This window comes from Pongo pygmaeus, chromosome 2 (genome assembly GCF_028885625.2).
Source record: "Pongo pygmaeus isolate AG05252 chromosome 2, NHGRI_mPonPyg2-v2.0_pri, whole genome shotgun sequence".
Taxonomy (NCBI): Eukaryota; Metazoa; Chordata; class Mammalia; order Primates; family Hominidae; genus Pongo; species Pongo pygmaeus.
In genome coordinates, this window is record NC_085930.1 from 66,010,710 (window position 1) to 66,036,171 (window position 25,462).

The 25,462-nt window shown below is 40.7% G+C and overlaps 1 pseudogene; it reads right to left on the bottom strand.

The window, feature by feature from the left end:
- Positions 1–24,655, bottom strand: part of LOC129032868 (Fanconi anemia group D2 protein-like) — a 42,757-nt pseudogene extending 18,102 nt beyond the window's left edge.
- Positions 24,656–25,462: the final 807 nt, after the last annotated feature.

Sequence of the window (25,462 nt, forward strand, 5' to 3'; positions counted from 1 at the left end):
AAAATCTCAATGGATTTGAACAATGGACTGAAACAAGATGAAATTTTACATGGGAGCTGTAAAGCTTTCCTTTTTACATTAAAGATCAGTAATCTCTGACACTTAATAAATAATGAACAGAGAATGTACTCTGGAGCAGCTGTTCTTGAATGCAGCCTGATTGAATCTTATTTCTTAGCATCCTTTCAATGTACTTCTTTGTCTGGGTATTGGTGCTATAGATGATGAAAAGCATCACCAGGTCAAAAACCTATTGTCAATAAATATGCAATAATAGAAAAAGTTAACCAATCAGTACATTTGCTACAATGAAACAGCAGCTTTTCCCCATTAAAACACAGGACGGATGATACTCATTTGTCCCACATACTCCCTTAGGCTTATCTACACTTTTCACAAAACCCAGAAATATTTTTCAGAGAAATAAAGTGCCACAACTATTAGCCACTGGTATCTCTTAAGAATACATTGCAATATACATGAAAGTGATACTATTACAGAAGTAACTTTGAACATCTTCACATTTATTAAAAGAAAGATTCAATCACTTGCTAACTCCAGTATGTATTTTCACTGTTATTAGGGAAATTACTTTGTAAAAAGTTGGAAAGACTATAAATGCCCATCGATATGGGAAAGGTTCAATAAATTATGATGGAGTAATTTTAGATTTTGGAATATTACACAGTCATCAAAAAGAATAAGCCACGCTGGGCATGGTGGCTCATGTCTGTAATCCCAGCACTTTGGGAGGCTGACGTGGGCATATCACCTGAGGTCAGGAGTTCAAGACTAGCCTGGTCAACATGGTGAAACCCCATTTCTACTAAAAATACACACAAAAAATTAGCTGGTCATGGTGGCAGGTGCCTGTAATCCCAGCTACTCGGGAGGCTGAGGCAGGTGAATCACTTGAACCCCGGGAGGTGGAGGTTGCAGTGAGCCGAGATCATGCCATTGCACTCCAGCTTGGGTGACACTGCGAGACTCTGTCTAAAAAAGAATTTTTAATTACAAAATTTAAAAAAGAAAAGAATAAGCTAGACCAGGGGTCCCCAACCCCTGGACCACGGAGTCCGTGGTCTGCTAGGAACCAAGCTGCACAGCAGGAGGTGAGGGGCAGTCAAATGGGCATTACCACCTGAGATCCGCCTCCTGTCAGAATAGCGGTTGCATTAGATTCTCGTGGGAGTGTGAACCCTATTGTGAACTGCACATGCACAGGATCTAGGCTGCACATTCCTTATGAGAATCTAAGTAGTGCCTGATGATCTAAGGTTGAACAGTTTCATCCTGAAATCGTGCCCTGACACGATCTGTGGAAAAACTCTCTTCCATGAAACCAGTCCCTGGTGCCAAAAAGGTTAGGGTCTGCTGAGCCATACTGTATTTTTTGACAGAGAAAAGACATTCCTGACATGAAGTGGAAAAAACAGCAACCTGCAAAGGGATAATCAGGCTTGGCATGGTGGCTCATGCCTATAATCCCACTGCTTTGCGAGGCTGAGGATGGAGGATCACTTGAGCCCAGGAGGTGGAGGCAACAGTGAGCTATGATTATGCCACTGCACTCCAGCTTGGGTGAAAGAGCAAGACCTGGTCTCTTGAAAAACAAAACAAGGCTGGGCACGGTGGTCCCAGCACTTTGGGAGGCTGAGGCGGGCAGATCACGAGGTCAGAAGGCAACAGTGAGCTATGATTGTGACACTTCAATCCAGCCTGGTGACAGAGTGAGACCCTGTCTCTTTAAACACCACCACCACCACCCATAATCATAGTTAAGATTCTGCTTTTGTAAAAACAATATATAAACATACATATGTGTAGGCATAAGAGTATACCTGTACTTGTGCATAATTATAGCTTGTATATGAACAGAAAAAATTTGGAAGGATGATTATCCCTGAGGAATGGGACAGAGAATGGAGAAAAACTGTATTTTTTACATCTGTAGATTCCTTACGGGTTTTTCTCCACAATTAGCTTGTTTATCTACGTTTAAAAAAGAAAAATATGAGGACTGGGTGCAGTGGCTCATGCTATAATCCCAGCACTTTGGGAGGTCCAAGCAGGAGGATCACTTGAAGCTAAAAATTTGAGACCAGCCTGGGAAACACAGCAAGACCTCATCTCTATAAAAAATAAAAGAATTGGCTGGGTGTGGTGGCTCACACCTGTAATCCTAGCACTTTGAGAGGCCGAGGCAGGTGGATCACCTGAGGTCAGGAGTTCGAGACCAGCCTGGCCAACATGGTGAAATCCTGTCTCTACTAAGAATACAAAAATTAGCTTGGCGTGGTGGTGGGCACCTACAATTCCAGCTACGAGGGAGGCTGAGGCAGGAGAATTGCTTCAAACCAGGGGGCAGAGGTTGCAGTGAGCTGAGATTGTGCCACTTCACTCCAGCCTGAGCGAAAGAGCAAAATTCTGTCTCAGAAAAAAAAAAAAAAAAAAAAATAGAATTAGCCAGGCCTGGTGGTGCTTGCCTGCAGTCCCAGCTACTCTGAAGATTGAGGTGGGAGGATCACTTGAACCCAGGAGTCTGAGGCTGCTGGTGCTGCCACTGAACCTGGTGGCTGAACCCACTGAAGCAGAGGCTGCTGGTGAGCTATGGTGCTGCCACTGCACTCCAACTTGGGTGACAGTGCAAGACCTGGTCTCTTAAAAAACAAAACAAAACAAAAAAAAAGAGAAAACGTTGGGAGTATATTCAGGGCAACTTGAGTCTATGCTTCTAGGAAAAAAAACAAAAACAAACAAACAAACAAAAACAGTTAAAAAGGCAAGCAGGGCCTTTTATCCAAAATGGCTGAATAGGAACAGCTCCGGTCTGCAGCTCCCAGCATGATTGACACAGAAGACGGGTGATTTCTGCATTTCCAGCTGAGGTACCTGGTTCATCTCATTGGGACTGGTTGGACAGTGGGTGCAGCCCACGGAGGGCGAGCCAAAGCAGGGTGGGGCATTGCCTCACCCAGGAAGCACAGGTGGTCGGGGGATTTCCCTTTATAGCCAAGGGAAGCCGTGACAAACTGTACCTGGAATATGAGGAAACTCACAACCAAATACTGTGCTTTTCCCAAGGTCTTAGCAACCGGCAGACAAACAGATTCTCTCCTGGGCCTGGCTCAGCAGGTCCCACGCCCACGGAGCCTTGCTCACTGCTAATGCAGCAGTCTGAGATTGACCAGCAAGGCGGCAGCTGGGCTGGGGGAGGGGTGTCCGCTGTTGCTGAGACTTAAGTAGGTAAAGCAGCTGGGAAGCTTGAACTGGGTGGAGCCCACCACAGTTCAGCAAGGCCTAGGCCTCTATAGTCTCCACCTCTGTGGGCAGGGCATAGCTGAACAAAAGGCAGCAGACAACTTCTGCAGACTTAAACGTCCCTGTCTGACAGCTCTGAAGAGAGCAGTGGTTCTCCCAGCATGGCATATGAGCTCTGAGAACAGACAAACTGCCTCCTCAAGTGAGTGCCTGACCCCTGTGTAGCCTAACTGGGAGACGTCTCCCAGTAGGGGCCAACAGACACCTCATATAGCTGGGTGCCCCTCTGGGGCGAAGCTTCCAGAGGAAGGATCAGGCAGCAATATTTGCTGTTCTGCAATATTTGCTGTTCTGTAGCCTCCACTAGTGATAACCAGGCAAACAGGGTCTGGAGTGGACCTCCAGGAAACTCCAACAGACCCGCAGCTGAGGGACCTGACTGTTAGACGGAAAACTAACAAACAGAAAGGAATAGCATCAACGTCAACAAAAAGGACATCTACACAAAAACCCCATCTGTAGGTCACCAACATCAAAGACCAAAGGTAGATAAAACCACAAAGATGGGGAGAAACCAAAGCAGAAAAGCTCAAAATTCTAAAATCCAGAGTGCCTCTTCTCCTCCAAAGGATCTCAGCTCCTCACCAGCAACGGAACAAAGCAGGACGGAGAGTGACTCTGACGAGTTGACAGAAGTAGGCTTCAGAAGGTTGGTAATAACAAACTTCTCCGAGCTAAAGGAGGATGTTCGAACCCATCCAAAGGAAGCTAAAAACCTTGAAAAAAGGTTAGATGAATTGCTAACTAGAATAAACAGTGTAGAGAAGACCTTAAATGACCAGATGGAGCTGAAAACCATGGCATGAGAATTTCGTGACACATGCATAAGCTTCAATAGCTGACGCGATCAAGTGGAAGAAAGGGTATCAGTGATTGAAGATCAAATGAATGAAATAAAGTGAGAAGACAAGACTAGAGAAAACAGAGTAAAAAGAAATGAACAAAGCCTCTAAGAAATATGGGAATATGTGAAAAGACCAAATCTACGTCTGATTGGTGTACCTGAAAGTGACAGGGAGAATGAAACCAAGTTGGAAAACACTCTTCAGGATATTATCCAGGAGAACTTCCACAACCTAGCAAGGCAGGCCAACATTCAAATTCAGGAAATATAGAGAACGCCACAAAAATACTCCTCCAGAAGAATAACCCCAAGATACATAATTGTCAGATTCACCAAGGTTGAAATGAAGGAAAAAACGTTAAGGGCAGCCAGAGAGAAAGGTCAGGTTCCTACAAAGGGAAGCCCATCAGACTAACAGCGGATCTCTCAGCAGAAACTCTATAAGCCAGAAGAGAGTGGGGGCCAATATTCAACATTCTTAAAGAAAAGAATTTTCAACCCAGAATTTCACATCCAGCCAAACTAAGCTTCATAAGTGAAGGAGAAATACAATCCTTTACAGACAAGCAAATCCTGAGAGATTTTGTCACCACCAGGCCTGCCTTACAAGGGCTCCTGAAGGAAGCACTAAACTTGGAAAGGAACAACTGGTATCAGCCACTGCAAAAATACGCCAAATTGTAAAGACCATCCATGATAGGAAGAAACTGCATCAATTAATGGGCAAAATAACCAGCTAACATCATAATGACAGGATCAAATTCACACATAACAATATTAACCTTAAATGTAAATGGGCTAAATGCCCCAATTAAAAGACACAGACTGGCAAATTGGATAAAGAGTCAAGACCCATCAGTGTGCTGTATTCAGGAGACCCATCTCACATGCAGAGACACACATAGGCTCAAAATAAAGGGATGGAGGAAGATCTACCAGGCAAATGGAAAACAAAAAAAGCAGGGGTTGCAATCCTAGTCTCTGATAAAATAGACTTTAAACCAACAAAGATCAAAAGAGACACAGAAGGCCATTGCATAATGGTAAAGGGATCAATTCAACAAGAAGAGCTAACTATCCTAAATATATATGCACCCAATACAGGAGCACCCAGATTCATAAAGGAGGTCCTTAGAGACCTACAAAGAGATGTAGACTCCCATAAAATAATAACGGGAGACTTTAACACCCCACTGTCAACATTAGACAGATCAACGAGACAGAAAGTTAACAAGGATATCCAGGACTTGAACTCAGTTCTGCACCAAGTGGACCTAATAGACATCTACAGAACTCTCCACCCCAAAATCAACAGAACATACATTCTTCTCAGCACCACGTAGCACTTATTCTAAAATTGACCACATAATTGGTAGTAAAACACTCCTCAGCAAATGTAAAAGAACAGAAATCACAACAAACTGTCTCTCAGACCACAGTGCAATCAAATTAGAACTCGGGATTAAGAAACTCACTCAAAACCGCTCAACTACATGGAAACTGAACAATCTGCTCCTGAATGACTACTGGGTAAATAACGAAATGAAGGCAGAAATAAAGATGTTCTTTGAAACCAATGAGAACAAAGACACAATGTACCAGAATCTCTGGGACACATTTAAAGCAGTGTGTAGAGGGACACTTATAGCACTAAATGCCAACAAGAGAAAGCAGGAAAGGTCTAAAATCGATACCCTAATATCACAATTAAAAGAACTAGAGAAGCAAGAGCAAACACATTCAAAAGCTAGCAGGAGGCAAGAAATAACTAAGATCAGGGAAGAACTGAAGGAGATAGAGACACAAAAAACTCTTCAAAAAATCAATGAATCCAGGAGCTGGATTTTTGAAAAGATTAACAAATTTGATAGACTGCTAGCAAGACTAATAAAGAAGAAAAGAGAGAAGAATCGAATAGATGCAATAAAAAATGGTAAAGGGGATACCACCACCGATCCCACAGAAATACAAACTACCATCAGAGAATACTACAAACACCTCTACGCAAATAAACTAGAAAATCTAGAAGAAATGGATAAATTCCTGGACACATATACCCTCCCAAGACTAAACCAGGGTGAAGTTGAATCTCTGAATAGACCAGTAACAGGCTCTGAAATTGAGGCAATAATTAATAGCCTACCTACCAAAAAAAGTCCAGGACCAGACGGATTCACAGCCAAATTCTACCAGAGGTACAAGGAGGAGCTGGTACCATTCCTTCTGAAACTATTCCAATCAATAGAAAAAGAGGGAATCTTCCCTAATTCATTTTATGAGGCCAACATCATCCTAATACCAAAGCCTGGCAGAGACACAACCAAAAAAGATAATTTTAGACCAATATTCCTGATGAACATCGATGCAAAAATCCTCAATAAAATACTGGCAAACTGAATCCAGCAGCACATCAAAAAGCTTATCCACCAAGATCAAGTGGGCTTCATCCCTGGGATGCAAGGCTGGTTCAACATATGCAAATCAATAAACATAATCCATCACATAAACAGAACTAATGACAAAAACCACATGATTATCTCAATAGATCCAGAAAAGGCCTTTGACAAAATTCAACAGCCTTTCATGCTAAAAACTCTCAATAAACTAGGTATTGATGGAACGTATCTCAAAATAATAAGAGCTATTTATGACAAACCCACAGCCAATATCATACTGAATTGGCAAAAACTGGAAGCATTCCGTTTGAAAAGTGGCACAAGACAAGGATGCCCTCTCTCACCACTCCTATTCAACATAGTATTGGAAGTTCTGGCCAGGGCAATCAGGCAAGAGAAAGAAAAAAAGGGTAGTCAATTAGGAAAAGAGGAAGTCAAATTGTCCCTGTTTGCAGATGACATGATTGTATATCTAGAAAACCCCATTGTCTCAGCCCAAAATCTCCTTAAGTTGATAAGCAACTTCAGCAAAATCTCAGGATACAAAATCAATGTGCAAAAATCCCAAGCATTCCTATAGACCAATAACAGACAAACAGAGAGCCAAATCATGAGTGAACTCCCATTCACAACTGCTACAAAGAGAATAAAATACCTAGGAATCCAACTTACAAGGGATGTGAAGGACCTCTTCAAGGAGAACTACAAACCATTGCTCAATGAAATAAAAGAGGACACAAACAAATGGAAGAACATTCCATGCTCACGGACAGGAAGAATCAATGTCGTGAAAATGGCCATACTGCCCAAGGAAATTTACAGATTCAATGCCATCCCCATCAAGCTACCAATGGCTTTCTTCACAGAATTGGAAAAAACTGCTTTAAAGTTCATATGGAACCAAAAAGGAGCCCACATTGCCAAGACAATCCTAAGCAAAAAGAACAAAGCTAGAGGCATCATGCTACCTGACTTCAAACTACATTGCAAGCCTACAGTAAACAAAACAGCATGGTACTGGTACCAAAACAGAGATATAGACCAATGGAACAGAACAGGGGCCTCAGAAATAACACCACACATCTACAGCCATCTGATCTTTGACAAACATGACAAAAACAAGAAATGGGGAAAGGATTCCCCATTTAATAAATGGTGCTTGAAATCTGGCTAGCCATATGTAGAAAGCTGAAACTGGATCCCTTCCTTACACCTTATACAAAAATTAATTCAAGCTGGATTAAAGACTTAAATGTTAGATCTAAAACCATAAAAACCCTAGAAGAAAACCTAGGCAATAGCATTTAGGACATAGGCATGGGCAAGGACTTCATGACTGAAATGCCATAAGCAATGGCAACAAAAGCCAAAATTGACAAATGGGATGTAATTAAACTAAAGAGCTTCCACACGGGAAAAGAAACTACCATCAGAGTGAACAGGCAACCTACAGAATGGGAGAAAATTTTTGCAATCTACCCATCTGACAAAGGGCTAATATCCAGAATCTACAAAGAACTCAAACAAATTTACAAGAAAAAAACAAACAACCCCATCAAAAAGTGGGCAAAGGATATGAACAAACACTTCTCAAAAGAAGATATTTATGCAGCCAACAGACACATGAAAAAATGCTCATCATCACTGGTCATCAGGGAAATGCAAATCAAAACCACAATGAGCTACCATCTCATGCCAGTTAGAATGGCAATCATTAAAAAGTCAGGAAACAACAGGTGCTGGAGAGGATGTAGAGAAATAGGAATGCTTTTACACTGTTGGTGGGAGTGTAAATTAGTTCAACCATTGTGGAAGACAGTGTGGCGATTCCTCAAGGATCTAGAACTAGAAATACCATTTGACCCAGGGATCCCATTACTGGGTATATACCTAAAGGATTATAAATCATGCTTCTATAAAGACACATGCACTCATATGTTTATTGCGGCACTATTCACAATAGCAAAGACTTGGAACCGACCCAAATGTCCATCAGTGATAGACTAGATTAAGAAAATGTGGCACATATATACCATGGAGTACTATGCAGCCATAAAAGGGGATGAGTTCGTGTCCTTTGTAAGGACATGGATGAAGCTGGAATCCATCATTCTCAGCAAACTATCGCAAGGACAGAAAACCAAACACCGCATGTTCTCACTCATAGGTGAGAATTAAACAATGAGAACACTAGGACACAGGACAGGGAACATCACACACCGGGGCCTGTCAGGGGGTAGGGGGCTGGGGGAGAGATAGCATTAGGAGAAATACCTAATGTAAATGACGAGTTAATGGATGCAGGAAACCAAAATGGCACATGTATAGCTATGTATCAAACCAGCATGTTGTGCACATGTACCCTAGAACTTAAAGTATAATAATAATAAAAAAAGTATATCCCTTTTATCCTGGGAATTCACTTTAAAAAATAGATCATTGAACAGACCTTCTTCTAGTGCTTTCAAGAAGCATTCAAATTTTCATATTTTCCAAGAAGCAAATTGGTCAATTCAACTCATATTTGTAACCATAAATTTTATATGATCATATTCATCAACATTCTCTAACATAATTTCTTTCTTTTATATTTAAAAAAGTGATTTTCTTAGCCTGTGTTTGCATAAATATTCACCTGTGGTTTTCTCTTGTCAAAAAAAAAAAAAAAAAAACAGGTAAGCAGGACAAAAAAGAAAAAAACAAAACAAATTTTACTACTTCTCTTAACTGAATGCCCCACTCCTTAGGACACCAAAATTGAGAGTCATTAGACCAGAATACAGTCATTAAAGATAACAATGAAGACAATGCAGAAGCACATGGAGAAAAAATGTTAAGAGAAAAAATAATACAAACTATATTTATACAATGATTACAAATATGTAAAAATAGGCATGCAGGCAGCCAAGGTGGTAAATTTATGTTTATCCAAAACCAAAAACAGTGTGTTGGAGTACTTTGATATTTTTCACCACAAAAAAATATGAATTTTCATTGCTTTATTCAGCATCATGAAAGCTTTTAAGATAGTCATCCAAAAATTAGCTAACACAACTAACAAAAATCCCACAAAACAGATTCCAACCAAAGAAAAATCTTTAAAGGCAACCAATCAGCACCTAAGGAACTCAATCATCTGGCTTTTTATCTTTTGCACTGTCACCCAGGCTGGAGTGCAGTGGCGTGTGCCACCAAGCCAGGCTAATTTTTTTTTTTGTATTTTTAGTAGAGACGGGGTTTTGCTACATTGGCCAGGCTGGTCTCAAACTCCTGACCTCAGACAATCCGCCTGCCTCAGCCTCCCAAAGTGCTGGGATTATAGGCATGAGCCACCGCGCCCAGCCAATCATCTGGCTTTTTGATGGAAGATATTTCTAGAATTAATAGAGACATAAGATCCAGTACCACTGCCTTGACAGTGGACAGACTGATTTACTCCAGTCAGGTCTACATGGGCAAAGTATGGACAGACTGATTTACTCCAGTCAGGTCTACATGGGCAAAGTAAAGTAAAACATGGAATGCCATTATCTTGACAGTGGTGCTGGGTGGAAGGAGGGGCAATTAGGCAGATATAGGGACCTGAGACTTAGGTGGTTATTTTCTTCATCTCATCACTGGGGACTTGGCTTCTTTGACTGCATCTTGATGTGCTTGTTTATACTGTTAGTATTTCCCCTTGTGGATACTGTAGGCTTATTTTATAGCCAGAGTGAGTAGGGGCAGGCTATCCGGCCAGTCGCCACCTCAGATTATCTTCCCCAGACAGCTAATGTTTATTAGAGCAACTACAGAAGAGAGAAAAGAGTGACTGGAGGGAGGGGAAAGAAAGAAAGTGGGAAGGCAAGCTAGCCAATGTCATTACTTTTAAGTCTGCAATAGTGAAAATGCATAGTACATGAACATTACCTTGTGTTCAGACACTGAGGCAGTGTTTTCAATTGCCTGAAAAAACAAGACAGAGTCACAAAAATATTACGACACATCAGCAAAACACGTTATTCAGCATGCCCTGTTATCTCATCTAAGAGCCAATGTGTCCATATGGCAACCATCAGCTATCATTTCCACTTGAATGACTTTTGAGATTTTTATTTCAATCTATCTTAGTTATACATCTGTCACTAATTGCCACTGATTTCCTCCTTGATAATCAAAGTTCCAAAGATCTCACCTTAATCCAGGCTTCTGAAATGGTTTTCTCATATCTAATAGCTGACTTTATTACATCAAAGAGGAGAATAATACAGCTCTGACGCTGCTTTCTTGATTTCCTGAGGAACTACAAGTAGCAGAGAGGAAAAAGTTACTCTTCTACCTATCAGAAAAGAACTTACAAGATCGGAGTTTCTGCTTAGTAGCCATGTACCCTGGAGCAAATGACAACCTCACGTATAAGATGGCTAATAAACTTGCACTGTAGTCTGTCTGGGATTGATCTGAATGGCTAAGAAAATACATAAACACCTACATACTCACATACATATATGTAATTTAAAACACTATACAATACTAGATGTAAGTGTCATAATAGTACCATTATTTGTAGTTGTAAGTATTAAGCTCCAACTCTGACTGTGGGATGTCAGAGAATTGTGACATCCTATGTGAGGAAAAGGGTGGCAATTATCCATGAACTCTTTACCTTGCTCGTCCTTTACTCTTCAACTTTACTTAGGAAGCCTGCAACCGTGATGGCAAAACATAATGTTGCAGATCCAACTTCTCCCGAAGCTCAGTGGCATGATCTCGGCTCACTGCAACCTCCGCCTCTCAGGCTCAAGAGATTCTCATGCCTCAGACTCCTGAGTAGCTGGGACTACAGATGTGTGCCACCATGCCTGGCTAATGTTTGTATTTTTAGTACAGATGGGGTTTCACCATGTCGGCCATGCTGGTCTTGAACTCCTGGCCTCAAGAGATCCACCTGCCTCGGCTTCCCAAAGTGCCTTGGATTCCCAAAGTGCTGGGATTACAGGTGTGAACCATCATGCCTGGCATGTGCACATCATTTTAATAACTGATATTTTGAAAACAGTAAGTTTATCCACATAATTTATATACAATAAAATGTATTATTTACAGGTATGTCTCTCAATAAGTTTTGGCAAATTTATACAGTTACGTAACCACCATTTCTGGCAAACCAAAAAGCTGCCATCTGTCCCTTTATAGTCATGTAATAGACTTTTCTAAAATGTCATGTAAATAGAATCATGTGTCTTAAAAATTTTTGTTTCTATTTTTGTAAATTAAAAAAATTTACTTAGAAAATTATTGTGAGTTATACATTTTATATCTGGCTTAGATTTTAAACTGTGTGTGTGTGTGTATGTGTGAAGAAGACATATATCAGCGAAGTAAAACAATTAAAATTCTAGAAGAATAAAGAGAGAAGAAGAAAAAGAGATGAAGAAGAAATATTTGAAGTATTATAATAATGGCTGAGAATCTTCCAAAACTAATGACAGACAACAATCCAATGACAGAAAACTCTTGAAAGAAGCTGGGGAGTGGGTGGGAGAATGCCTAACTATAGAGGAACAAGGATAAAATTATAGCTGATATCTTGTCAGAAATCAGGCAAACAAGAAGAAAGTGGAGGGAGGGATTTAAAGTGTTAAAATAAAGCAACTTCAAAAGAAATCTAAATAGATGGAGAGACTGATATACCATCTTTATGGATTAGAAGACCCAACATAGTAAAGAAGTCAATTCTCTTCATATTTGTCTATAGATTTAACATTATTCCAGTAAAAATCTCAGAGGGATTATTGATAATATATACAAGCTGATTCCTTAAAAAAAAAAAAAAAAAGGCGGGGGCGGGGGGAGGCTGAAGCAAGAGGATCACTTCAGCCCTGGAGTTCGAGATTGCTGTGAGCTATGATCACACCTCTGCATTCCAGCCTAAGCAACAGAGCAAGACCTCATCTCTAAAAAAATAAAATGAATAAAAAATTTATAACATCATTAAAATAAAATGAAATATGGGAAAGGCAAAGGAACATGAATACAAAACAATTTTGAAAAAGAATAAAATAGAAGGAATACCAATTTTAAGACTATTCAATTTTAAGATATTATAAATCTCCATTAATCTAGATGGTGTAGTACTGGTTGGGGGACAGAAATATAAATCAATGGAACAGAATAGAGAGTCCAGAAACACACCCACACAACATAAGACCAATTGATTTCTCACAAAGGTATGAAGGCAATTCAATGGAGAGTGATAAACTTTTCAATAAATGGTGCTGGAAAAATTATCCATTTGCAAAAAAAATCAGCCTCAACCTAAACTGCACAACTTATACTACAACCTAAACTACACAGCCTATACAGAAATTAATTCAAAATGGATCATAGGTTAGTTTGCAAAACCTAAAATTATGAGGTTTTAAGAAGAACATAAGGGAGAAAAACTTTTGTGATCTACAGTTGGGCAGAGAGCGCATAGAGATGACACCAAAAGCATGATCATTAGCAGGAAAATTTATCTCCTGTTGATAAATTGGACCTAATAAAAATTAAAAACACATGTTTGCTCTGTGACAGACATTGTCAAGAGAATGAAAAGATTGGCTACAGAGTAGGAAAAAGTATTTGTAAACAACGTATCTGCCAAAGAATTGGTATCAAGAATAAAAAACTCTCAAAACTCAACATCAAGAAAACAAACAATCCTGACTGGCAACAACAAAATGAGCAAAAAATTTGAACGGACACTTCACCAAGGTGAATATACAGATAGCGAATAAGCATATGAAAAGATGTTCAACATTAGCAACTATTAAGGAAATGCAAGTTAAAGCCACTGTGAGATTCCACTGCACACCTATTAGAATGGCTAAAATAACTGACAAAGGCAAATACTGGGGAGGCTGCAGGGCAACTAGGATGCTCAGCTACTGCTGCTGGAAATGCAAAAAGGTCACCATGACAGAAAGCAGTTTGTTGGTTTCTTATAAAATTAAATATGTGCCAAATGGTCCCGCACCCAAATCCTAGATATTTACCCTGGAGAAATGAATTCTTATGTTTATTAAAAAATCATTTGGTGGCCAGACGCAGTGGCTCATGCCTGTAATCCCAGCACTTTGGGAGGCTGAGGCAGGTGGATCATGAGGTCAGGAGTTCGAGACCAGCCTGACCAACATGGTGAAACCCCATCTCTACTAAAAGTACAAAAATTAGCCGGGTGTGGTGCGCACCTGTAATCCCAGCTACTCAGGAGGCTGAGGCAAGAGAATCACTTGAACCCGGGAGTTGGAGATTGCAGAGAGCTAAGATTGTGCAACTACACTCCAGCCTGGGCAACAGAATGAGACTCTGTATCAGAAAAAAAACAAAAACAAAAACCATCCAGCCGGGCACGGTGGCTCATGTCTGTAATCCCAACACTTTGGGAGGCCAAGGTAGGTGGATCACTTGAGGTCAGGAGTTTGAGACCAGCCTGGCTAACATGGTGAAACCCCATGTCTACTTAAAAAAAAAAAAAAAAGTACAAAAATTAGCCGGGTGTGGTGTCACATGCCTGTAGCCCTGGGTACTCTACTCGGGAGGCTGAGGCAGGAGAATTGCTTGAATCCAGGAGGCGGAGGTTGCAGTGAGCTGAACTGCGCTCCAGCCTGGGCAACAGAGCAAGACTCTATCTCAAAAAACAAAACACAAAACAAACAAACAATATCCACGAATGTTTATAGCGACCCTATTCATAACCACCAAAAATTGGAAACAACCCAAATGTCCTTCAGCAAGTGAACAGATAGACAAACTGGTACAGCAATACAATGGAATACTATGCAGCAATAAAAAGGTATAAACTATTGATGCATGCAGCAACTTAAATGAATCTCAGAAGCATTATGTTGAATGACAAAAGCCAGACTCAAAAGGTTACATATTCTATGATATTCCACAAAGGACAAAACTATAGTGACAAGATCAATGGTTGCCTGGAGTTGGGGCATGGGAGGGAGGATAGGACTACAAAAGGATAACACAGGGAGGTTTTGGGGAAGGGGGTTGAAGGAATTGTTTTATACCCTGATTGTAGTGATATTCACATGAATCTACATGTATTAAAATTCACAGAACTATATACATCAACAGAAAGTCTATTTTGCTACATAATTTAAAAGCAAAAATAATACTATAATAATGATACTTCTCTCATAGGACTTTGGTGTTTCATAAATAGAAGCTACTAACAGACAGGTGTCTAGGGTGTTTTCCAATGCCAATCAACAAATCTCCAATTCTCCAGACACCAGCTGAATATTCTACAATTTATTTCAATTCTGATGCTTACTACTTGGAGTTAGCACAGACCTCTCAGGTTAAGGGCTCAGTCTTACAAAACTGCACCTCCCCAACTTTAGATGCCAATTGCAAACAGTGGGTCTCCAGGTTATCCACTCTTCTGTCTAATTTGGCTACAAATCAAAGGTTCCCATGACCCTCTCCTCCAGCTTAATATTTTGCAATAACAGCTCACAGAACTCAAGGAAACAACACTTACCAGCAAGATGAAGAGGTACACAGTGCAAAGTATGAGAAAGGAAGTTGAGGCTTACATGCCCTGACCTGGCACACCACCCTTCCAGCACCTTGATGTGTTCACCAACCTAGAAGCTAATCAAATCTGTTGTTCAAGAGTTTTTATAGAGGATAATCTCCAGCCCCACCTCCCTTGCAGCAGTGAATTCTAAATTTGGTCTTTTTGACCTCAAACTAACTTTTTGGGTATTAGGGTTCCTGGAAGTCCAAGAGAGACATATTAAGCTTATTTGGTATGTTAAAATCATACAAAAAATGTTATCAAATAAGAAATGCTGGCCAGGTGTAGTGGCTCATGCCTGTAATCCCAGCATTTGGGGAGGCCAAGGTGGGTGGATCACTTGGGGTCAGGAGTTTGAGACCAGCCTGACGAACATGCCAAAACCCCATCTCTACTAAAAATACAAAAATTAGCCAGGCGTGGTAGTGCACGTCTGTAATCCAAACTACGGGGGAGGCTGAGGCAGGAGAATTGCTTGCACCTGGGAGGTGGAGGTTGCAGTGAGCCAAGATCACCCCACTGCACTCTAGCTTGGGTGACAGAGCAAGACTCTGTCTCAAAAAAACAAAAAAACAAACAAAAAAAACTGCTGTTTAACTTTCTCTGGGTTATATTTTCATATGTGTGCTATTAATATATGTTCCAAAATTGTATAAGATTCCTAAAATTCTGATATGTCTTAGTATTTGTCATCAGGAATAATTCTGATTATTATGCTTAATTGCAGTATGCCACAAAAACAATCAAATTTCCTTGACAAAATTGTGTCTTTAACCATGAATATTGTCTTTCCTAACCACAGACAATTACTGTTTTACTTTGGTTATTCTCAAAAAGTGGTTTATGATCAGCTACAGTCCAAAATCTGCTTCTTTAAAAAAAAAAATCATAGAAAAGGCTCTGCCACAGACTTTTAAATACAGGTTTCTGATAACTTTAGCTATCATACCATTAGATTAGGAAAGAACTTCCAGGACTCTAACTAAAAGGCTGATGTGTTTATAAAGATAGCTAACTCAACATCAAGCAGAACAAGGTTAATTACATTGAACTAAACTAATAAAAGACTAAACTGATTTTTTCACAGACTCTTTTTTAAAAAACATTGCCAGTCCTTTTAATGTTTTGTTTTCAGAGTCAAAAAACTTTTTTGTTTTAGCTATTTGTAGCTTATAACAAATTGGGTAAAGTATACTTCGTCAGCAAAATTTAAAACAGATATCTTTCTCTTTACCTGGTTTATTTGGAATTTAGAAACTATTTATGAGTACTCTTAATTTATGACAATACAGTTATTTATATAAGTTCAGTAAGAATCTGTTTTCTTTTGTAACATGACACAATTAGAGAAACTGGTTATGTTACCAAGGCTTTGACTGGAATGACCTATTTTCAGATATGACCAGACTATGTTGAGGAATTGACATTGACTTTACAGTGCTAATAAAAACCCCCTTGAAAAGACTGGCCTAGGCCAGGCATGGTGGCTCACACCTGTAATCCCAGCACTTTGAAAGGCCAAAGTGGTAGGATCACTTGAGGCCAGGTGTTCAAGACCAGCCTGGGCAACATGGCAAGACCTTGTTTCTACAAAAAAAAAAAAAAAAAAAAAAGCCAGGAGTGGTGGCATACATGTTTACTCCCACCTACTTGAGAGATTGAGGCAGAGGAATGCTTGAGCCTAGGAGTTCAAGGCTGCAGTGAGCTCTGATTACCACTGCACTCAGCCTGTGTAACAGAGGGAGGCCCTGTCTCAAAACAAACAAACAAACAAAAGATTGCCTGGTACCTTGTCTACATGGTTTCTTTACAAGGTTCCTGACGTGTGGTAAGTAAAGAATGTTGCTTCCTAACAGGCCCAGGAAGCTCAAGATATTTTGGGACCCCAAAAAGAGAGGAATTCACCCAGGTGAAAGGTGTCATGGGTAAGTGGCAACTATCTGAGCTGGTGGCGTGGGGGTAAGAAGACTTTACCAAGACAGTTGTAGGTAAAGAAAGGCAGATTTAGTAGAGAAAGTATGAAAGTACATTGCAAGGGAGCAACAGGCAGAATCAGCAAGAGAGAAGCTGACTGCAAGGAAACAAAGGCTTGCTGGAGATTTTATAGGATGGTTCTTTGCTGTGTACTGAAAAGAGCTTTGTGCAGTATTGATAACACCAAGGTTACAGTGAGCTAACTTGCAGGTGTCTGGTGATAAGTTGGGCGCAGGAGGGCTACGTGTCCTGGACCACAAAGAAAGGCAGATTCACAGCTTATCTGCTTTCTTTCTTTGCTTTCCCATGCTCCCACCAGCCTATCTCCTTTTCTCTAATTAGGACTTCACAAAAGGTTTACATATTCAGACCCTGGAGGTTTGGAAAGTGTCATTCTAAACACTTTGTAGGAAGTAAGTCTAGGAAGATTGTACCTAGAGTTTTGTCAGTTCTGGGTCTGAACAAAGACATCCTCAGAGTCCAAAGCATAGAAATTCTTGGCTTTTTACACCCACAAGTTATAACTGTAATTCATGTGTTGAGAAATTTCTCAATCTCTCTCTTAGGCTATAGGATCCCCTGGTGCCTTCAGGCAAAAGAGGTCCGTGAAAATTAGTCTTGATTGGTTTGGGACACTGAGATGATTCTGGGACAGCAAGGGAGTGCTTGGCACCAGCGCTTCATAAATTTATGCCACAGAATATGAATCCCAGGAGACACTGAGAGAGAAGGTGGAGAGAGCAGGGGATGGAAGAAAACCTAGTCTGGGAGATTGGAAAATGCTACATGTTCTGCTTCTCTCTTGGAGATTCACAATGTGTATTAATATATTAACGCTCTGAGGAATCCCACATCAAAGATCTCGATTTGCCTCTATTTAATCCAGAATTTTTTTTATTATACTTTAAGTTTTAGGGTACATGTGCACAATGTGCAGGTTTGTTACATATGTATACATGTGCCATGTTGGTGTGCTGCACCCATTAACTCGTCATTTACATTAGGTATATCTCCTAATGCTATCCCTCCCCACTCCCCCTACCCCACAACAGGCCCTGGAGTGTGATGTTCCCCATCCTGTGTCCAAGTGTTCTCATTGTTCAATTCCCATCTATGAGTGAGAACATCTGGTGTTTGGTTTTTTGTCCTTGGGATAGTTTGCTGAGAATGATGGTTTCCAGCTTCATCCATGTCCCTACAAAGGACAGGAACTCATCATTTTTTATGGCTGCATAGTATTCCATGGTGTATATGTGCCACATTTTCTTAATCCAGTCTATTGTTGTTGGACATTTGGGTTGATTCCAAGTCTTTGCTATTGTGAATAGTGCCGCAATAAACATATGTGTGAATGTGTCTTTATAGTAGCATGATTTATAATCCTTTGGGTATATACCCAGTAATGGGATGGCAGAGTCAAATGATATTTCTAGTTCTAGATCCTTGAGGAATAGCTACACTGTCTTCCACAATGGTTGAACTAGTTTACAGTCCAACCAACAGTGTAAAAGTGTTCCTATTTCTCCACATCCTCTCCAGCACCGGTTGTTTCCTGACTTTTTAATGATTGCCATTCTAACTGGTGTGAGATGGTATCTCATTGTGGTTTTGATTTGCATTTCTCTGATGGCCAGTGATGATGAGCATTTTTTCATGTGTCTTTTGGCTGCATAAATGTCTTCTTTTACTAGAAATACCATTTGACCCAGCCATCCCATTACTGGGTGTATACCCAAAGGATTATAAATCATGCTGCTATAAAGACACATGCACACGTATGTTTATTGCAGCACTATTCACAATAGCAAAGACTTGGAACCAAGCCAAATGTCCAACAAGGATAGACTGGATTAAGAAAATGTGGCACATATACACCATGGAATACTATGCAGCCATAAAAAATGAAGAGTTCCTGTCCTTTGTAGGGTCATGGATGAAGCTGGAAACCATCATTCTCAGCAAACTATCGCAAGGACAAAAAACCAAACACCGTATGTTCTCACTCATAGGTGGGAATTGAACAATGAGAACACATGGACACAGGAAGGGGAACATCACACTCCGGGGACTGTTGTGGGGTGGGGGGAGTGGGGAGGGATAGCATTAGGAGATACAACTAATGCTAAATTACGAGTTAATGGGTGCAGCACACCACCATGGCACATGTATACATATGTAACAAACCTGCACATTGTGCACATGTACCCTAAAACTTAAAGTATAATAATAATAAAATAAAATTTAAAAAAAAAGTCTTCTTTTGAGAAGTGTCTGTTCATATCCTTCACCCACTTTTTGATGGGGTTGTCTGTTTTTTTCTTGTAATTTGTTTGAGTTCTTTGTAGATTCTGGATATTAGCCCTTTGTCAGATGAGTAGGTTGCAAAAATTTTCTCCCATTTTTAGGTTGCCTGTTCACTCTGATGGTAGTTTCTTTTGCTGTGCAGAAGCTCTTTAGTTTAATTAGATCCCATTTGTCAATTCTGGGTTTTGTTGCCATTGCTTTTGGTGTTTTAGACACGAAGTCCTTGCCCATGCCTATGTCCTGAATGGTATTGCTTAGGTTTTCTTCTAGGGTTTTTATGGTTTTAGGTCTAACATTTAAGTCTTTAATCCATCTTAAATTAATTTTTGTATAAGGTGTAAGGAAGGGATCCAGTTTCAGCTTTCTACATATGGCTAGCCAGTTTTCCCAGCACCATTTATTAAATAGGGAATCCTTTCCCCATTGCTTGTTTTTGTCAGGTTTGTCAAAGATCAGATAGTTGTAGATATGCGGCGTTATTTCTGAGGCCTCTGTTCTGTTCCATTGATCTATATCTCTGTTTTGGTACCAGTACCATGCTGTTTTGGTTACTGTAGCCTTGTAGTATCGTTTGAAGTCAGGTAGCGTGATGCCTCCAGCTTTGTTCTTTCAGCCTAGGATTGACTTGGCAATGCGGGCTCTTTTTTGGTTCCATATGGACTTTAAAGTAGTTTTTTCCAATTCTGTGAAGAAAGTCATTGGTAGCTTGATGGGGATGGCATTGAATCTATAAATTACCTTGGGCAGTATGGCCATTTTCACAATACTGACTCTTCCTACCCATGAGCATGGAATGTTCTTCCATTTGTTTGTATCCTCTTTTATTTCGTTGAGCAGTGTTTTGTAGTTCTCCTTGAAGAGGTCCTTCATGTCCCTTGTAAGTTGGATTCCTAGGTATTTTATTCTCTTTAAAGCAATTGTGAATGGGAGTTCACTCATGATTTGGCTCTCTGTTTGTCTGTTATTGGTGTTTAAGAATGCTTGTGATTTTTTACATTGATTTTTTATCCTGAGACTTTGCTGAAGTTGCTTATCAACTTAAGGAGATTTTGGGCTGAGATGATGGGGTTTTCTAGATATACAATCATGTCATCTGCAAACAGGGACAATTTGACTTCCTCTTTTCCTAATTGAATACCCTTTATTTCCTTCTCCTGCCTAATTGCCCTGGCCAGAACTTCCAACACTATGTTGAATAGGAGTGGTGAGAGAGGGCATCCCTGTCTTGTGCCAGTTTTCAAAGGGAATGCTTCCAGTTTTTGCCCATTCAGTATGATATTGGCTGTGGGTTTGTCATAGATAGCTCTTATTATTTTGAGATACGTCCCATCAGTGCTTAATTTATTGAGAGTTTTTAGCATGAAGGGCTGTTTAATTTTGTCAAAGGCCTTTTCTGCATCTATTGAGATAATCATGTGGTTTTTGTCGTTGGTTCTGTTTAATGTGATGGATTACGTTTATTGATTTGCGTATGTTGAACCAGCCTTGCATCCCAGGGATGAAGCCCACTTGATCATGGTGGATAAGCTTTTTCATGTGTTGCTGGATTCAGTTTGCCAGCATTTTATTGAGGATTTTTGCATCGATGTTCATCAGGGATATTGGTCTAAAATTCTCCTTTTTTGTTGTGTCTCTGCCAGGCTTTGGTATCAGGATGATGCTGGCCTTATAAAATGAGTTAGGGAGGATTCCCTCTTTTTCTATTGATTGGAATAGTTTCAGAAGGAGTGGTACCAGTTCCTCCTTGTACCTCTGGTAGAATTCGGCTGTGAATCCGCCTGGTCCTGGACTTTTTTTGGTTAGTAAGCTGTTAATTATTGCCTCAAATTCAGAGCCTGTTATTGGTCTATTCAGAGATTCAACTTCTTCCTGGCTTAGACTTGGGAGGGTATATGTGTCGAGGAATTTATCCATTTCTTCTAGAATTTCTAGTTTATTTGCATGGAGGTGTTTATAGTATTCTCTGATGGTAGTTTGTATTTCTGTGGGATCAGTGGTGATATCCGCGTTATCATTTTTTATTGCGTCTATTTGATTCTTCTCTCTTTTCTTCTTTATTAGTCTTGCTAGCGGTCTATCAATTTTGTTGATCCTTTCAAAAAACCAGCTCCTGGATTCATTGATTTTTTGAAGGGTTTTTTGTGTCTCTATTTCCTTCAGTTCTGCTCTGATCTTAGTTATTTCTTGCCTTCTCCTAGCTTTTTAATGTGTTTGCTCTTGCTTCTCTAGTTCTTTTAATTGTGATGTTAGGGTGTCAATTTTAGATCTTTCCTGCTTTCTCTTGTGGGCATTTAGTGCTATAAATATCCCTCTACACACTGCTTTAAATGTGTCCCAGAGATTCTGGTATGTTGTGTCTTTGCTCTCGTTGGTTTCAAAGAACATCTTTATTTCTGCCTTCATTTCGTTACTTACCCAGTAGTCATTCAGGAGCAAGTTGTTCAGTTTCCCTGTAGTTGAGTGGTTTTGAGTGAGTTTCTTAACCCTGAGTTCTAGTTTGATTGCACTGTGGTCTGAGAGACACTTTGTTATAATTTCTGTTCTTTTACATTTGCTGAAGAGAGCTTTACTTCCAACTGTGTGGTCAATTTTGGAATAAGTGCAGTGTGGTGCTAAGAAGAATGTATATTCTGTTGATTTGGGGTGGAGAGTTCTGTTGATGTTTATTAGGTCTGCCTGGTGCAGAAATGAGTTCAATTCCTGGATATCCTTGTTAACTTTCTGTCTCGTTGATCTGTCTAATGTTGACAGTGGGGTGTTAAAGTCTCCCGTTATTATTTTATGGGAGTCTACATCTCTTTGTAGGTCTCTAAGGACCTCCTTTATGAATCTGGGTGCTCCTGTATTGGGTGCATATATATTTAGGATAGTTAGCTCTTCTTGTTGAATTGATCCCTTTACCATTATGCAATGGCCTTCTGTGTCTCTTTTGATCTTTGTTGGTTTAAAGTCTATTTTATCAGAGACTAGGATTGCAACCCCTTCCTTTTTTTGTTTTCCATTTGCTTTGTAGATCTTCTTCCATCCCTTTATTTTGGGCCTATGTGTGTCTCTGCATGTGAGATGAGTTTCCTGAATACAGCACACTGAGGGGACTTGACTCTTTATCCAATTTGCCAGTCTGTGTCTTTTAATTGGAGTACTTAACCCATTTACATTTAAAATTAATATTGTTATGTGTGAATTTGATCCTGTCATTATGATGTTAGCTGGTTATTTTGCTCGTTAGTTGATGCAGTTTTTTCCTAGCATTGATGGTCTTTACAATTTGGCATGTTTTTGCAGTGGCTGGTACCAGTTGTTCCTTTCCATGTTTAGTGCTTCCTTCAGGAGCTCTTGTAAGGCAGATCTGGTGGTGACAAAAATCTCTCAGCATTTGCTTGTCTGTAAAGTATTTTATTTCTCCTTCACTTATGAAGCTTAGTTTGGCTGTATATGAAATTGTGGGTTGAAATTTCTTTTCTTTAAGAATGTTGAATATTGGCTCCCACTCTCTTCTGGCTTGTAGAGTTTCTGCCAAGAGATCCGCTGTTAGTCTGATGGGCTTCCCTTTGTGGGTAACCCGACCTTTCTCTCTGGCTGCCCTTAACATTTTTTCCTTCATTTCAACTTTGGTGAATCTGACAATTATGTGTCTTGGAGTTGCTCTTCTTGAGGAGTATCTTTGTGGCATTCTCTGTATTTCCTGAATCTGAATGTTGGCCTGCCTTGCTAGATTGGGGAAGTTCTCCTGGATAATATCCTGCAGAGTGTTTTCCAACTTGGTTCCATTCTCCCCGTCACTTTCAGGTACACCAATCAGATGTAGATTTGGTCTTTTCACATAGTCCCATATTTCTTGGAGGCTTTGTTCATTTCTTTTTATTCTTTTTTCTCTAAACTTCCCTTCTCACTTCATTTCATTAATTTGATCTTCCATCACTGATACCCTTTCTTCCAGTTGATGGCATCGGCTCCTGAGGCTTCTGCATTCTTCACGTAGTTCTCGAGCCTTGGCTTTCAGCTCCATCAACTCCTTTAAGCACTTCTCTGTATTGGTTATTCTGGTTATACATTTGTCTAAATTTTTTTCAAAGTTTTCAACTTCTTTGCTTTTGGTTTGAATTTCCTCCTGTAGCTCGGAGTAGTTTGATCGTCTGAAGCCTTCTTCTCTCAACTCGTCAAAGTCATCCTCCATCCAGCTTTGTTCCATTGCTGGTGAGGAACTGTGTTCCTTTGGAGGAGGAGAGGCACTCTGCTTTTTAGAGTTTCCAGTTTTTCTGCTCTGTTTTTTCCCCATCTTTGTGGTTTTATCTACTTTTGGTCTTTGATGATGGTGATGTACAGATGGGTTTTTGGTGCGGATGTGCTTTCTGTTTGTTAGTTTTCCTTCTAACAGACAGGACCCTCAGCCGCAGGTCTGTTGGAGTTTGCTAGAGGTCCACTCCAGACCCTTTTTGCCTGGGTATCAGCAGCGGTGTCTGCAGAATCGCGGATTTTCATGATCTGCGAATGCTGCTGTCTGATCCTTCCTCTGGAAGTTTTGTCTCAGAGGAGTACCCACCATGTGAGGTGTCAGTCTGCCCCTACTGGGGCGTGCCTCCCAGTTAGGCTGCTCGGGGGTCAGGGGTCAGGGACCCACTTGAGGAGGCAGTCTGCCCATTCTCAGATCTCCAGCCCCATGCTGGGAGAACAACTGCTCTCCTCAAAGCTGTCAGACAGGGACATTTAAGTCTGCAGAGGTTACTGCTGTCTTTTTGTTTGTCTGTGCCCTGCCCCCAGAGGTGGGGCCTACAGATGCAGGCAGACCTCCTTGAGCTGTGGTGGGCTCCACCCAGTTCGAGCTTCCAGGCTGCTTTGTTTACCTAAGCGAGCCTGGGCAATGGCGGGCGCCCCTCCACCAGCCTTGCTGCTGCCTTGCTGTTTGATCTCAGACTGCTGTGCTAGCAATCAGCGAGACTCCATGGGCGTAGGACCCTCCGAGCCAGGTGCGGGATATAATCTCCTGGTGCGCCCTTTCCTAAGCCCATCAGAAAAGCGCAGTATTTGGGTGGGAGTGGCCCGATTTTCCAGGTGCTGTCTGTCACCCCTTTCCTTGACCAGGAAAGGGAACTCCCTGACCCCTTGCGCTTCCCGAGTGAGGCAATGCCTCGCCCTGCTTCGGCTGGCGCACAGTGCGCTGCACCCACTGTCCTGCGCCCACTGTCTGGCACTCCCTAGTGAGATGAACCCGGTACCTCAGATGGAAATGCAGAAATCACCTGCGTCGTTCATGCTGGAAGCTATAGCGCTGATAGAATTTTTTTTATCAAATAACCCTCCTTGGGACAAGCTGCTTTACACTAAACCCAGATCGCAGGCATTCATGCCAGAGACAGACTTGGTATATGGTAACTAATTCTTTCTCTTCTAACTCAGTTCTTTGCCAATTCAGTTTCTCCCAAAATTCAGGACCAGTTCTACAGAGAGATAAAGTGGGCAGCTGCTGACCAGCTTGAATTTCAGGGATAGTGGAGACTCACAAGGGCAAACACATAGGTAGTACTCACTACATGTCAGGGATTGATCTAACCAGCTTAGTTGTCATGGCAACTCTGGGAAGTAGATGCTATTATTATCCCCATTTTATACTTGTGGAAACTGAGACACAGAGCCAACTTGTGCCAGGTCACACAGATCATCAGTGGCTGAGAATTGAAACCAAGCAGTCTGAATCCAGATTCCACATTCTGCCTCTCAGATGAGATACCTGCTCTCTTCTTTGGAATTCCACCATTATTTATTCATTTCTTTGGTACTGTAAGAGTCCATGGTCTTCCTGAACTCCACTGGAAAACAGTGTCCTCCTAGAATGAGGATTCTAAGACCCAGTATGGAGGCCATTCTTTCTCCTTAGGATTTTTTCATGGTGTACTCTCTGGTGAACTGCTGGTCATCTTCCAAGGTCTAACCCAAATGTCATCCCTCTAAGAAGCTTTCCCAGAAACCCTGAAGACAAAGTAACCCCTGCTGTCTTACCACTGCGGTGGTATAGATCTGGTTTATACTCTCCATAGTGGTTTTTTTTTTTTTTTGCATGCA